Genomic DNA, 14,080 nt, shown 5'->3' on the forward strand with positions numbered 1-14,080 from the left:
CTTCTTGTTTTGGCTAGTTCTAGTTAAATCCTTGACACTTATCTTCACTTGCACGTCTGCTGTCTGTTTCCATAAGGTTATTGTGGCCACTGATGTGATGCTTCATCATCCATTGACGTTACTTTGTCATACACAGATAACTTGGCTTCGTAAATCCCATCTTCCAATCATATAGCTACAACACACTCTTGAATGTGGATATTCATGTTTGTCTTTCAATAAACTGCGAAACATCTCTGAACAGCTGTATCTGTGTCAGTGACCGTTGGTCCCGGATCGATCCGTGAGGCAGAATCTCGTAGGCCGCAGAGGTGTATATTCCTAGATCATACTTTGTCAATTCAACCTGTTACCTCCTTCAGTACAGACAGAGCAAAACCTATCACTGGCTAATCCAAATGATTATTTGACATCTTCAGTGTTTCACAAGACTAGATTTCAAAACAAGTTGTTCGTTACATTACATTACATGGCATTTAGCAGACACTTTTATCCAGAGCAATGTACAACAAGTGCAAAAGTCAGGTACCAGAAGTGCTGAACTTCTTGACAAGAAAGTTATAGTGCCAACTGAACAAGTAACAGAATAACACTTAGCCTACTGTAATATTCTGTTGAAGTACCAACATTCCACAAACAGCCAACCATAAAAATGAACTGACAAAGTACAACTAAATAGAAAAATAAAACTCCAAAGGCTAACCCCAGACTAGACAGTACACAGCCTGGGTTGGTCAAGACCGATATGCAGTTATACAATGGGCAGGGAAGCAGAGGAGAGGTGCAGCCTGAAGACGGGAGTCTTCGGTCTTTGCGTGAAGGTGGTCAGAAAGTCGTCAGTTCTGACCTCAATGGGAAGGTCATTCCACCAATGGGGAGCCAGGACAGACAGCAGTCTTCAACTGCACTTGTTCATGTTAAAGCAGGAGTCAAAACTTGAAAACTGAAAATGAATACTAACCATTGAATAAATATTATGAAGTTATTTGAGAAATGTTGGCACAAGAAATGCAGCCCTGCAAAAGTGGTTCCTCAGCTGATCAGTACAGCCCTGAATGTTTTCACAGCCAGTGTTTCGATCCAAAGTTTGTTCTTTTAACATTTGTCTTCAAGCTTACGAAGACAAATTGTGAAAGCTTTGTGACCATGGAACTCATTTAACACTTGCCTCAGTAATAAGTAACCTTTATTCATGATCAGTGACGAAAACTTTATTAAACGTATTGATTCAATGGCCACTTCATTATGCACACCTAGTCTATATCTGCATTAATTACATTAAAGACATAATTTTATCAGGTACAACTATATATACACTCTCAGATACACTGTACTTTTAAAAATTATTTATGGTTCTTCAGTGTCTGTGGGTTGCCTCCTGGTTCTACTTCCCTGGATTCCTCCCACACCCCAAAAAAGTCACAAAAATTGGCTCCCCCCATGCATGTTACTTCTGCTGCCTGATGAGACTACCAGTGTTCTTGGCTCCTTCTGCCATCCAGACGTGCCCAATCTATCCTGGTGCTTTACTTCTGCTTGGAGCCTCCTACACCTGCTGCTGAGGATAGCCCACATGGAAAGTCTCAAGATCACCATGAGATTGCTGTGGATGGCACCACATCGACACCCTAAAGATGGCTGTGATTGTTCTTGCTTGGATAGCCTAAAGACCATACTTGCTACAAGTAGTTTATGCTCAAGTCTCAATCATTGAATACTCAATAACTTCACTTGAATTGATAGATGCACTATAACATTACCCAGGGTTGGGGCTCGTATGCGAGCGCCTGGTGGCCGGGCCTTTGCCCATGGGGCCCGGCCGGGCTCAGCCCGAAGCAGTGACGTGGGTCCGACCTCCTGTGGGTTCACCACCCACAGAGGTAGTAGTAGGGGGCCAGTGCAGTGTGGATTGGGTGGCAGTTGAAGGCAGGGGCCTAGACGACCTGATCCCCGAACACAGCGGCTAGCTGTTGGGACATGGAATGTCACTTCACTGGGAGGGAAAGAGCCTGAGCTTGTGTGGGAGGTTGAGAGGTACCGGCTAGAGATAGTCGGGCTCACCTCCACGCACAGCTTGGGCTCCGGAACCCAGCTCCTCGAGAGGGGCTGGACTCTCCACTTCTCTGGAGTTGTCCATGGTGAGCGGCGGCGGGCTGGTGCGGGCTTGCTTATAGCTCCACAGCTCAGCCGCCATGTGTTGGAGTTTACCCCAGTGAACGAGAGGGTCGCCTCTCTGCGCCTTCGGGTCGGGGAGAGGGCTTTTGCTGTTGTTTGTGCCTATGGGCCGAATAGCAGTATAGAGTATTCGGCCTTCTTGGAGTCCCTGGGAGAGGTACTGAGAGGTGCTTAGACTGGGGACTCCATTGTTCTACTGGGGGACTTCAACGCTCATGTGGGCGACGGCAGTAACACCTGGAGGGGCGTGATTGGGAGGAACGGCCTCCCCGATCTGAACCCGAGTGGTGTTTTGTTATTCGACTTCTGTGCTAGTCATGGTTTGTCCATAACGAACACCATGTTCGAGCATAGGTGTGTCCATAAGTGCATGTGGCACCAGGACACCTTAGGTCAGAGGTCAATAATTGACTTTGTTGTCGTTTCATCTGACCGCCGGCCCTATGTCTTGGACACTCGGGTGAAGAGAGGGGCTGAGCTGTCAACTGATCACCACCTGGTGGTGAGTTGGATCCACTGGCAGAGGAGGAAGCCGGACAAACCTGGCAGGCCCAAATGTATGGTGAGGGTCTGCTGGGAATGACTGGCCAAGCACTCTGTCGGGGAGGTCTTTAACTCCCACCTCCAGGAGAGCTTCTTCCAGCTTCTGAGGGAGGCGGGGGACATTGAGTCCGAGTGGACCATGTTCTCTGCCTCCATTGTTGACGCAGCTGTTCGGAGCTGTGGCCGCAAGGTCTCTGGTGCCTGTCATGGCGGCAATCCCCGAACCCGGTGGTGGACACCGGAAGTAAGGGATGCCATCAAGCTGAAGAAGGAGTCCTATCGGGCCATGTTGGCTTCCGGGACTCCTGAGGCAGCTGATGGGTATCGGCAGGCCAGGCATGCCGCAGCTCGGGCAGTTGCGGAGGCAAAAACTCGGAACTGGGAGGAGTTCGGTGAGGCCATGGAGAAGGACTATTGGCCGGCCTTGAAGAAATTCTGGCAAACCGTCCGGCACCTCAGGAGGGGGAAGCAGTACAGTGCGGGTGGGGAGCTGTTGACCTCGACTGGGGATATTGTCGGGCGGTGGAAGGAATACTTCGAGGATCTCTTCAATCCCACCATCAGATCTTCCACTGAGGAAGCGGAGGCTGATGACTCAGAGGTGGACCCATCCATTACACAAGCCGAAGTCACTGAGGTGGTTTGCAAGCTCCTCGGTGGCAAGGCACCGGGGGTGGATGAGATCCGCCCTGAGTATCTCAAGTCTCTGGATGTTGTGGGGCTGTCTTGGCTGACACACCTCTGCAACATTGTGTGGCAGTTGGGGACAGTGCCTCTGGAGTGGCAGACCGGGGTGGTGGTCCCTCTTTTCAAGAAAGGGGACCGGAGAGTGTGCACCAATTATAGGGGAATCACACTTCTCAGCCTTCCCGGGAAGGTTTACTCCAGGGTACTGGAAAGGAGAATTCGGCCGATAGTCGAACCTCGGATCCAGGAGGAACAATGCGGTTTTTGTCCTGGTCGTGGAACACTGGGCCAGCTCTATTCCCTTCATAGGGTGATCGAGGGTTCATGGGAGTTTGCCCAACCAGTCCAAATGTGCTTTGTGGATCTAGAGAAGGCATTTGACCGTGTCCCTCATGGTATTCTGTGGGGGGTGCTTCGGGAGTATGGGGTTCGGAACTCTTTGCTAAGGGCTGTCCAGTCCCTGTACGAATGGAGTAGGAGTCTGGTTCGCATTGCCGGCAGTAAGTCAGACCTGTTCCCAGTGGATGTTGGACTCCAGCAGGGCTGCTCTTTGTCACCAGTTCTGTTCATAATTTTTATGGACAGAATTTCTAGGCGCAGCCAGGGACCGGAGGGAGTCCTGTTTGGGAACCACAGGATTTCATCTTTGCTTTTTGCGGATGATGTTGTCCTGTTGGCTTCTTCAAACCAGGACCTTCAGCATGCACTGGGGCAGTCTGCAGTCGAGTGTGAAGCGGCTGGGATGAGAATCAGCACCTCCAAGTCCGAGGCCATGGTTCTCGACCGGAAAAGGGTGGCTTGCCCTCTCCAGGTTGGTGGAGAAGTCCTGCCTCAAGTGGAGGAGTTTAAGTATCTCAGGATCTTGTTCACGAGTGAGGGAAGGATGGAGCGTGAGATCGACAGGCAGATCGGTGCAGCCTCCGCAGTGATGCGGTCGCTTTACCGGTCCATCGTGGTGAAGAAGGAGCTGAGCCAAAAGGCAAAGCTCTCAATTTACCGGTCGATCTACGTTCCAACTCTCACCTATGGTCATGAGCTTTGGGTAATGACCGAAAGAACAAGATCACGGATACAAGTGGCCGAAATGAGTTTCCTTCACAGGGTGGCTGGGCGCTCCCTTAGAGATAGGGTGAGAAGCACAGTCACTCTGGAGGAGCTCGGAGTAGAGCCGCTGCTCCTCCACATCAAGAGGAATCAGCTGAGGTGGCTCGGGCATCTCTTTCGGATGCCTCCTGGATGCCTCCCTGGGGAGGTGTTCCAGGCATGTCCCCCCGGGAGGAGGCCCCGGGGAAGATCCAGGACACGCTAGAGGGACTATGTCTCTCGGGTGGCCTGGGAACGCCTCAGTGTTCTTCCCAAGGAGCTGGCCGAGGTGTCTGGGGAGAGGGAAGTTTGGGCTTCCATGCTCAGACTGCTGCCTCCGCGACCCGGCTCCGGATAAGCGGAAAAAGATGAGATGAGATGAGACTATAACATTAAATAAATAAATAAATAAATAAATAAAAACTCTGCTGAATTCAGAAATAACCCTGATGCTCATACTCGTTACTTTCAACACAGCATTGCTTGACTCTATAATATACACTTACAGAAGAGAAATTATTTATATTTTCATTATCCAGTGTCACCCAGATGAGGATGGGATCCATCTTAAATCTGATCCTTTTCAAGATTTCTTCTTCATTTTGTCTCAGGGAGTTTTTTTGTTGCCACCGTCTCCTCTGGCTTGCTCCTGAGGGATAACTTTAACTTTATATCTGGATTTCTATAAAGCTGTTTTGACAATGTCCATTGTTCAAAGGACTATATAAATAAAACTGAATTGAATTGAATGAAATTTCCTAGATGTGTGTGCATGGTGCCCTGTGATTGACTGGTATATTTCTGATTCATACCCAGCATTCCCATGACAGGCTCCAGATCCAACATGCCAGCATAAAGCACTCACTTAAGATGAACGAATATGTTTATAAAATTGACAACAGGATGGAGATATAAGACTTGTTACCTGCCACATTATCAGTCTCTTGCTATAAATAAACCTCTTATTGTGTTTGTGACATTCAGTAGCAGTGACACTCTGACTCACATATTATGTGAGAAATAAAATTAAAGTGTCCAGAAAAAAGAGACAGAATGTCTTGCTTACATACGAGAAATGGAAACCTTAACCAGAGGCAGAATATAATGCGTTAATGAGTTTCTGGTTACCTGAAATATGTTTGTTGGTTTCAGGAAAGGAGGATCAGGATATTGCTGTTACACAGACTGGAAATATTCTCTGTATCCAATCCCTTCATTCATTGTGATAGGAGCCAATGGGCTTAGTTCCATTTTAGAAAACGCCACTCATTGAACGCCAGTAAAAGAGGAAACCAGAAGCAAAAGGCAGAGCTGCAGGACAGTTGCTGATTAATAGAGACAAGGAGAATATGTGAACACAGACAGTAACACAAGCTCAAGGTTGAGCTGGGGACCCTGGAGCTGTAAGACGACAACACTACCCACTGCATGTTATCATGGTTTAATCAAATCTAAATGAAAGTGCTGACCTTCAGTCTGATGCAGCTGATACCTGCAAAGCACGCAGATTGAAGTCAAAGGTCTTTAATCTGAATATAATACCATTTAACCCTAGGGGCAAAAGTACCATCTGGTCTCTGCCCCAGTACAAGACACACCCCTTCTGTGAGGTCAGAGGATGACAACCTGAACAAATTTAATCTTCACAATGAGTTCATTTTAACATGTTCAAAGTCAAAGGTGTTCTTGTTTCTTTGTGGGTTTTTTTTTTTAGCAGTTTTATAATTAAATATGGGGGGGGGGGGGGGGGACCCTGAGATGTACATCTTGACATGTCTTCGCTGAATGGTTTGAAATTTTTTCTCCCACAGTAATGTAGCTAGATTGAGAGTTCATTTGGAGGTGTGAAAAAAATTAAATTAAATTAAAATTAATTGAAAAGCACTCCAAGTGACTAGAAAATAGTCAAAATACAAAAAAACCTATGAATGAGTGGGTGTGTCCAAACTTCTGACTCTCTCTCTCTCTATATATATAACTCCGATTCCAAAAAAGTTGGGACAAAGTACAAATTGTAAATAAAAATGGAATGCAATGATGTGGAAATTTCAAAATTACATATTTTATTCAGAATAGAACATAGATGACATATCAAATGTTTAAACTGAGAAAATGTATCATTTAAAGAGAAAAATTAGGTGATTTTAAATTTCATGACAAAAACACATCTCAAAAAAGTTGGGACAAGGCCATGTTTACCACTGTGAGACATCCCCTTTTCTCTTCTACAGTCTGTAAACGTCTGGGGACTGAGGAGACAAGTTGCTCAAGTTTAGGGATAGGAATGTTAACCCATTCTTGTCTAATGTAGGATTCTAGTTGCTCAACTGTCTTAGGTCTTTTTTGTCGTATCTTCCATTTTATGATGCACCAAATGTTTTCTATGGGTGAAAGATCTGGACTGCAGGCTGGCCAGTTCAGTACCCGGACCCTTCTTCTACGCAGTCATGATGCTGTAATTGATGCAGTATGTGGTTTGGCATTATGTTGGAAAATGCAAGGTCTTCCCTGAAAGAGACGTTGTCTGGATGGGAGCATATGTTGCTCTAGAACCTGGATATACCTTTCAGCATTGAAGGTGTCTTTCCAGATGTGTAAGCTGCCCATGCCACACGCACTAATGCAACCTCATACCATCAGAGATGCAGGCTTCTGAACTGAGCGCTGATAACAGCTTGGGTCGTCCTTCTCCTCTTTAGTCCGAATGACACGGCGTCCCTGATTTCCATAAAGAACTTGAAATTTTGATTCGTCTGACCACAGAACAGTTTTCCACTTTGCCACAGTCCATTTTAAATGAGCCTTGGCCCAGAGAAGACATCTGCGCTTCTGGATCATGTTTAGATACGGCTTCTTCTTTGAACTATAGAGTTTTAGCTGGCAACGGCGGATGGCACGGTGAATTGTGTTCACAGATAATGTTCTCTGGAAATATTCCTGAGCCCATTTTGTGATTTCCAATACAGAAGCATGCCTGTATATGATGCAGTGCCGCCTAAGGGCCCGAAGATCACGGGCACCCAGTATGGTTTTCCGGCCTTGACCCTTACGCACAGAGATTCTTTCAGATTCTCTGAATCTTTTGATGATATTATGCACTGTAGATGATGATATGTTCAAACTCTTTGCAATTTTACACTGTCGAACTCCTTTCTGATATTGCTCCACTATTTGTCGGCGCAGAATTAGGGGGATTGGTGATCCTCTTCCCATCTTTACTTCTGAGAGCCGCTGCCACTCCAAGATGCCCTTTTTATACCCAGTCATGTTAACGACCTATTGCCAATTGACCTAATGAGTTGCAATTTGGTCCTCCAGCTGTTCCTTTTTTTGTACCTTTAACTTTTCCAGCCTCTTATTGCCCCGTCCCAACTTTTTTGAGATGTGTTGCTGTCATGAAATTTCAAATGAGCCAATATTTGGCATGAAATTTCAAAATGTCTCACTTTCAACATTTGATGTTGTCTATGTTCTATTGTGAATACAATGTCAGTTTTTGAGATTTGTAAATTATTGCATTCCGTTTTTATTTACAATTTGTACTTTGTCCCAACTTTTTTGGAATCGGGGTTGTGTGTATATATATATATATATATATATATATATATATATATATATATATGTGTGTGTGTGTGTGTGTGTGTGTGTGTGTGTGTATCGGACAGAATCAGACTATGGACTTGAGCTAGCAAGGAAGAAAATCTGTATTGATTTCAGATTGTCTTTAAAGGGATAAATAAAAGTTATTTGAAAATTGATGCCAAGGTCACATTAAAAGGTACCAGTTTTAATGAAAATAATATTTCCCTCTAAAATATCAGGCAGAGTTGGTGTGTTTACAGAGTTGTGTGTGTGTGTGTGTGTGTGCGTGCGTCTGTCTGTCTGTCTGTCTTTGGGGGGTACTTTTATATTGCTGGGGACCCCACAAGCAGGGCCGTAACTACCATTGAGGACACCGAGGTCATGTCCTCGGCATTTTTTTCCCACGGTATTTTTTTTTTCACTCAGAAATGTGAAATTAATATATGATGAAAATCGTTCTGACTTTGATCGGTGGAAAATTCTAAATTCAGCTTGCATCCCCCTGTTCTCATTTGTTTGTCTAAAAATAAAGTCCACATAATCATTTTTAAACGAAGCTGAAATATCCGACATTGGAAACATTTCATATCAGGCAGCCTCGCGATAGTCAGCTAAGCACCGCGGGATATACAAGAGCTGAGAAGTGTTCTCATCAAGGTCCGACTCCGCAGCCAGGCAGTTTGTCAATTAGTCGTGGAATCTGAAAATTGACATAAGATGAAGAAGTCTACTACACTAAAACAAACCAAACTCAGCTCTGGAAAGTCAACAAGTGAGAGAAAAAGAAAGAGGGAAGAAGGGGAGTTAATTTTGCCAGTCACTGACAGTTATGTGCCGGAATGCTTATGATCATTAACAGTGCAATTTTAATTAGCATTTCAAGCAACAACAGTCGAAGCCACTTAGCTAGATAGGATTTTCGTTTTCCAGGCGGCACAAACTCTTTTATTCTCTCTCTCGATTTGATTTGGTGCGTTTCAGATCAGAAGAGGCTGGACAGTCGTGACCTGTTGTTTATGAAGTTATTGGGTGCTGACGAGACTTGAGCTATTTTGCTAACTTACCAGACTATAGGCTAACGTGAACACAAGACACTATTGTTTTGATCATTGGTTGTATTTTCGAACGGAAATGAAAACGGGTAGCAAACTTATTATGATCACATTTTATTTACAACATGATGTACCACCTCTGACTGCTTTCTGTCAATCATGAGCAGCCCAGCCGCGTTCACAGCTCCTCCTCCGATCAGCAGCTGGAGATGAGCCTCCTCTCGGGAAGTCTTGTCCCGCCCCTCTTAGGCAGCTGGGCCATAGAAGGTTCACGCTGCACGCGTGTAAAGAAAAGTGGACAAACGTAGCATGACTTGCTCTGGGCCATAGAACGGCGTTCACGTTGCATGCTGCACACTTCACGCGTGAAGCGAGAAATGAACATGCACACTTTTTTCTAGGCGTGAAGATGGAAATTCCAGTCAATGCATGCGGTCACCGCCGCGCCAGCCAATCAGAACGGGTCTAGGGAGATAACGCTATGCTTTCAGGGGAAAACTTCAGAAAAAATATAATTGAATGGTATAATTGAAAAATAGTTCTTCATCGGGATTGTCAAGCAGATTATAGAATGTTCGGTGAAATTCACCACGGGTTTCTCTCAGAAGGAAGTGTTCTCGGCTCCAAATTCTGTTCCTTTTTCTCTTCCTCTGTCTCAGTAAAAGCAGAATGAGGCAATCGTCGTCATCCGAAGAGTCCATATTGTTGGTTACTCGGTCAAAGTAGAACAGACGCAACACGTGAACATCCAAGCATGAAGTTTAATGGCCCAGGGTCCGGTTCTTCACGTGAACGTGTAGCATGCAGCGTGAACCTTATGGCCCAGCTGCCTTATTGACTCCCATCTCCAGTGAGGCTCAGTCTCCGAATGGAGCGTTTTAGTCAGTTTTGTCCAATAACCGTCTAGTATTTTGCTATTGAAAAGGGCATATATTTTTTAAAAAAAGCAATTTTAGTCTATTCAGGCTCGGCTAGATTGCGTTGTCACTCTCACTCACACTCACTCACCCACACTCACTCACGCACACACACAAAATACTTTTGTGTTCGTGCAGTTTTGAAATTGTTAAAATAAACATGTTCACCTACATGTTCATCTTGTTGGGCTTGTGATTTTGACTCGTTTCCAAAATGTATGAAAGTCACCATATTAGGACATTTTTTTTTGGCAAATAAGATGTATCGCAATGTTTGACCTCGGTATTTGAAAAATCCTGGTTACGGCCCTGCCCACAAGTGTAGGAAGGACAGGAATATGTGACTGTTTTGAACTTGTGGGTACATTTGGCTGATTCCTGTGAGGAAAACATTTTTTCTTTTAAACAAACAGTTTTTATTTTAAAAACTGAAAGAGCCAAACAAGTTCAGTTTGCTTACTGAGGTTAAGGTTAGATTTCGGTGTATCTTAGCTGCATTAATAATTACAGTGCCTTGCAAAAGTATTTATCCCCCTTGGTGTTTGTCCTGTTTTGTTGCATTACAAGCTGGAATTAAAATGGATTTTGGAGGGTTAGCACCATTTGATTTCCACAACATGCCTACCACTTTAAAGGTGCACATAATTTTTTTTTAATTGTGACGCAAACAATAATTAAGATGAAGAAACAAAAATCTGGAGTGTGCATAGGTATTCACCCCCTTTCATATGAAACCCCTAAATAAGAGCTGGTCCAAACAATTCACTTCAGAAGTCACATAATTAGTTGATTAAGATCCACCTGTGTGCGATCAAAGTGTCACATGATGTCTGTATGACTCAACCTGTTCTGGAAGGACCCTGACTCTGCAGCACTACTAAGCAAGCAACATGAAAACCAAGGAGCCTCCAAACAGGTCAGAGACAACGTTATGGAGAAGTATGGATCAGGGTTGGGTTATAAAAAATATCCCAAACTTTGAATATCCCAGGGAGCACCATTAAATCCATTATAGCAAAATGGAAAGAATATGTCACCACTACAAACCTGACAAGAGAAGGCCGCCCACCAAAACTCACAGACCGGGCAAGGAGGGCATTAATCAGAGATGTAACAAAGACACCAACAATAACGCTGAGGGAGCTGCAAAGATCCACAGTGGAGATGGGAGTACCTGTCCATAGGACTACTTTAAGGTGTACACCACATAGAGTGGGGCTTGATGGAAGAGTGGCCAGAAAAAAGCCATTGCTGAAGAAAACACATTTGGAGTTTGCCCAACAGCATGTGGCAGACTCCCCAAACACATGGAAGAACATTCTCTGGTCAAATGAGACAAAAATTTAACTTTTTGGCCATCATGGGAAATGCCATGTGTGGCGCAAATGCAACACCCTGAGAACACCATCTCTACAATGAAGTATGGTGGTGGCAGCATCATGCTGTGGGGTGTTTTTCATCTGCAGGGACAGGAAAGCTGGTCAGGGCTGAAGGAAAGATGGCTGGCACTAAATGCAGGGCAATTCTGGAGGTAAACCTGCTTGAGTCAACCAGAGGTTTCAGACTGGGATGAAAGTTCATGGTCCAACAGGACAATGACCCTAAACAGACTGCTAAAGCTACACTGGAGTGGTTTAAAGGGAAACATTTAAATGACCTAATCAAAGCCCAGACCTCAATCCAATTGAGAATCTGTGACATAACTTGAAGATTGCTGTACACCAACGCAACCCATCTAACTTGAAGGAGCTGGAGCAGTTTTGCCTTGAGGAATGGGCAAAAATCCCAGTGGCTAGATGTGCTAAGCTAATAGAGATATACCCCAAGAGACTTGCAGCTGTAATTGTAGCAAAAGGGGGCGCTACAAAGTATTGACTTTGAGGGGGTGAATACTTATGCACACTGCAGATTTCTGTTTTTTCATCTTAATTATTGTTTGTGTCGCAATAAAAAAAAGTGCACCTTTAAAGTGGTAGGCATGTTGTGCAAATAAAATGGTGCTAATCCCCCAAAAATCCATTTTAATACCAGCTTGTAATGCAACAAAACAGGACAGACACTAAGGGGGATGAATACTTTTGCAAGCTACTGTATGTCATTGGAAGGTCCTCACCAGGATAGTAAGACAAATGTGTGTGTGTGTGTGTGTGTGTGTTTGAGTGGTCAGAGGGCCTCTCCAGTGGTGCTTCCTCGTCATTTGTTAAGCTCTGAAAGGCCTCCGTCAGTGTGCATTATGCCTGGCAGAATGGGCTCACTGAGGCCTGGCATAGGGTTGTTTTGGGATGGGACTCCGGATCCAGAGATGCCTGATTCCTCAGCGCTGGGCTGCCTGTCGCCTCACGGCTCATCTCCATGACAACACTGCCAGGGTCAGCATTTGAGAACAATTTGGCACTTAATGAGAATTTACTTTGCGTAAATGGTGGGAAAGTGGGGGTGAGGGAAGGGATGTGGGGGCGTGAGGGGGAGGAATGAAGTGCATGCTTGTTACGTACTGCCAGATGATGGAATGTGATCGTGGCTTCTCATCTAAAAAGCAGTCTCATCTAAATGAGGCAACATGATCATTCACATTTATGTGTTCCCAAAAGAGGTGTAAGAGTTATCTCAATCAACTTGGGTAAATATTCTGTTTTTGCTTATGTGTTTGTGAGAGAGAGATTATGTAATGGCTCACCCATGTCGGGCATATGAGGACCATTCAGGTTCCCTTTCCCCTGGTTTTGTTTGAATCAAGTGAGCCAATGGCAAATTGTCCCAGTAGGCTGAGCCAATCTGTTCGACTGAAGTGCGATGAGAAAATGAACTGTTTCTCTCTGCTGGATGAATACATGAGCAAATGGACAAATGGGGAAAAAATCCTGTGCAGAATTTATTAAGTGTCCTTTTCCATTTCTTGTTTACTTGTACTGTTTTGTGCCACATCCTGTGTTTTGTTTCTGGAATCATGTTTTGGTTGGGCCACCATTTCTACCCACTTGCTATGCATAGCATAGAAATCAACATCAATATTAATATCTATAATTATCTATAAAAATTCCCATATTCCCAAAGTTCAAAACATTGACTGCTTAAATACTTTCCAAAACAAACGAATAGCAGGAAGGCTGTCCCTGTTTCCTTGTTCTGCAGTCTGGGCATGAAGCAAAATGTTTTCCCTCAGCGGCCACGGCCTTCTCCCACGGCTCACGGTGGGAAGTTGCTGCTCCCCCTGGCTCGAGCTTCTCCTGAGAGGCGAAAGTGTTAAGGGAATAGTGAAGAATGCCTTTTTTGGGGGTCTGTGAGGTTTACTCTGCCTCCATCACCCCACCCTTTCCCTGCACAGAATCAGGCTTTAAATAGTCTCAAATAACAGAACTGGCATCAGAGAATACCCAGAAACAGAGAGATAGAGTTGAGTAATTGTTTTCCTTTATGATGGACACTTTCCAGGATGCGGGTCATGAGTAAGGTATCACTGAAAAGTTGTTTGAATGACTTCATTGTATACTGGACCTGATTGAGGGATGGGGGTAAAAATAATTGAAGAATAATAAATTCAAAAAATCAATTACGATTATGATTTCACATCGGCTTAATAAAAATATCAACGGCAACAAATATTTTTAATTAATATAAAAAAATTACAGAGGAAATACTTTGTAATCAGAAATATAAGCCCAGTGTTTACCATGATGGATAAAACAGAAGATGGTCATTATGGAAAAAGCCATGCTTCCATTTTTTAGTTAATAAAGGGGTACATATAGGCGCAATTTCCTAAAAATGGTGGGGGGTGGATGCAAACTTTTGCAATAAATTGTACTTCCTGTAAATGTCTTCACCCACACACACCCTGCCGCCATTCCTTAACACCACTGAGATTTGGTGGGGAGGGGGGTTGTATACTATATGAAAGAAAAGGTATTTTACAAATTAGAGAGCATTTAGAGAACCATTTTATCAATGCATCTGGTCAGTTAAAGTCAACTGTACACATCTGCATGTTACCTTTATCTGAAATTATATGAAAATGTAAATACATGAAACAGGTGGTGACAA

The sequence above is a fragment of the Neoarius graeffei genome, chromosome 15, assembly GCF_027579695.1.
Source record: "Neoarius graeffei isolate fNeoGra1 chromosome 15, fNeoGra1.pri, whole genome shotgun sequence".
NCBI lineage: Eukaryota > Metazoa > Chordata > Actinopteri > Siluriformes > Ariidae > Neoarius > Neoarius graeffei.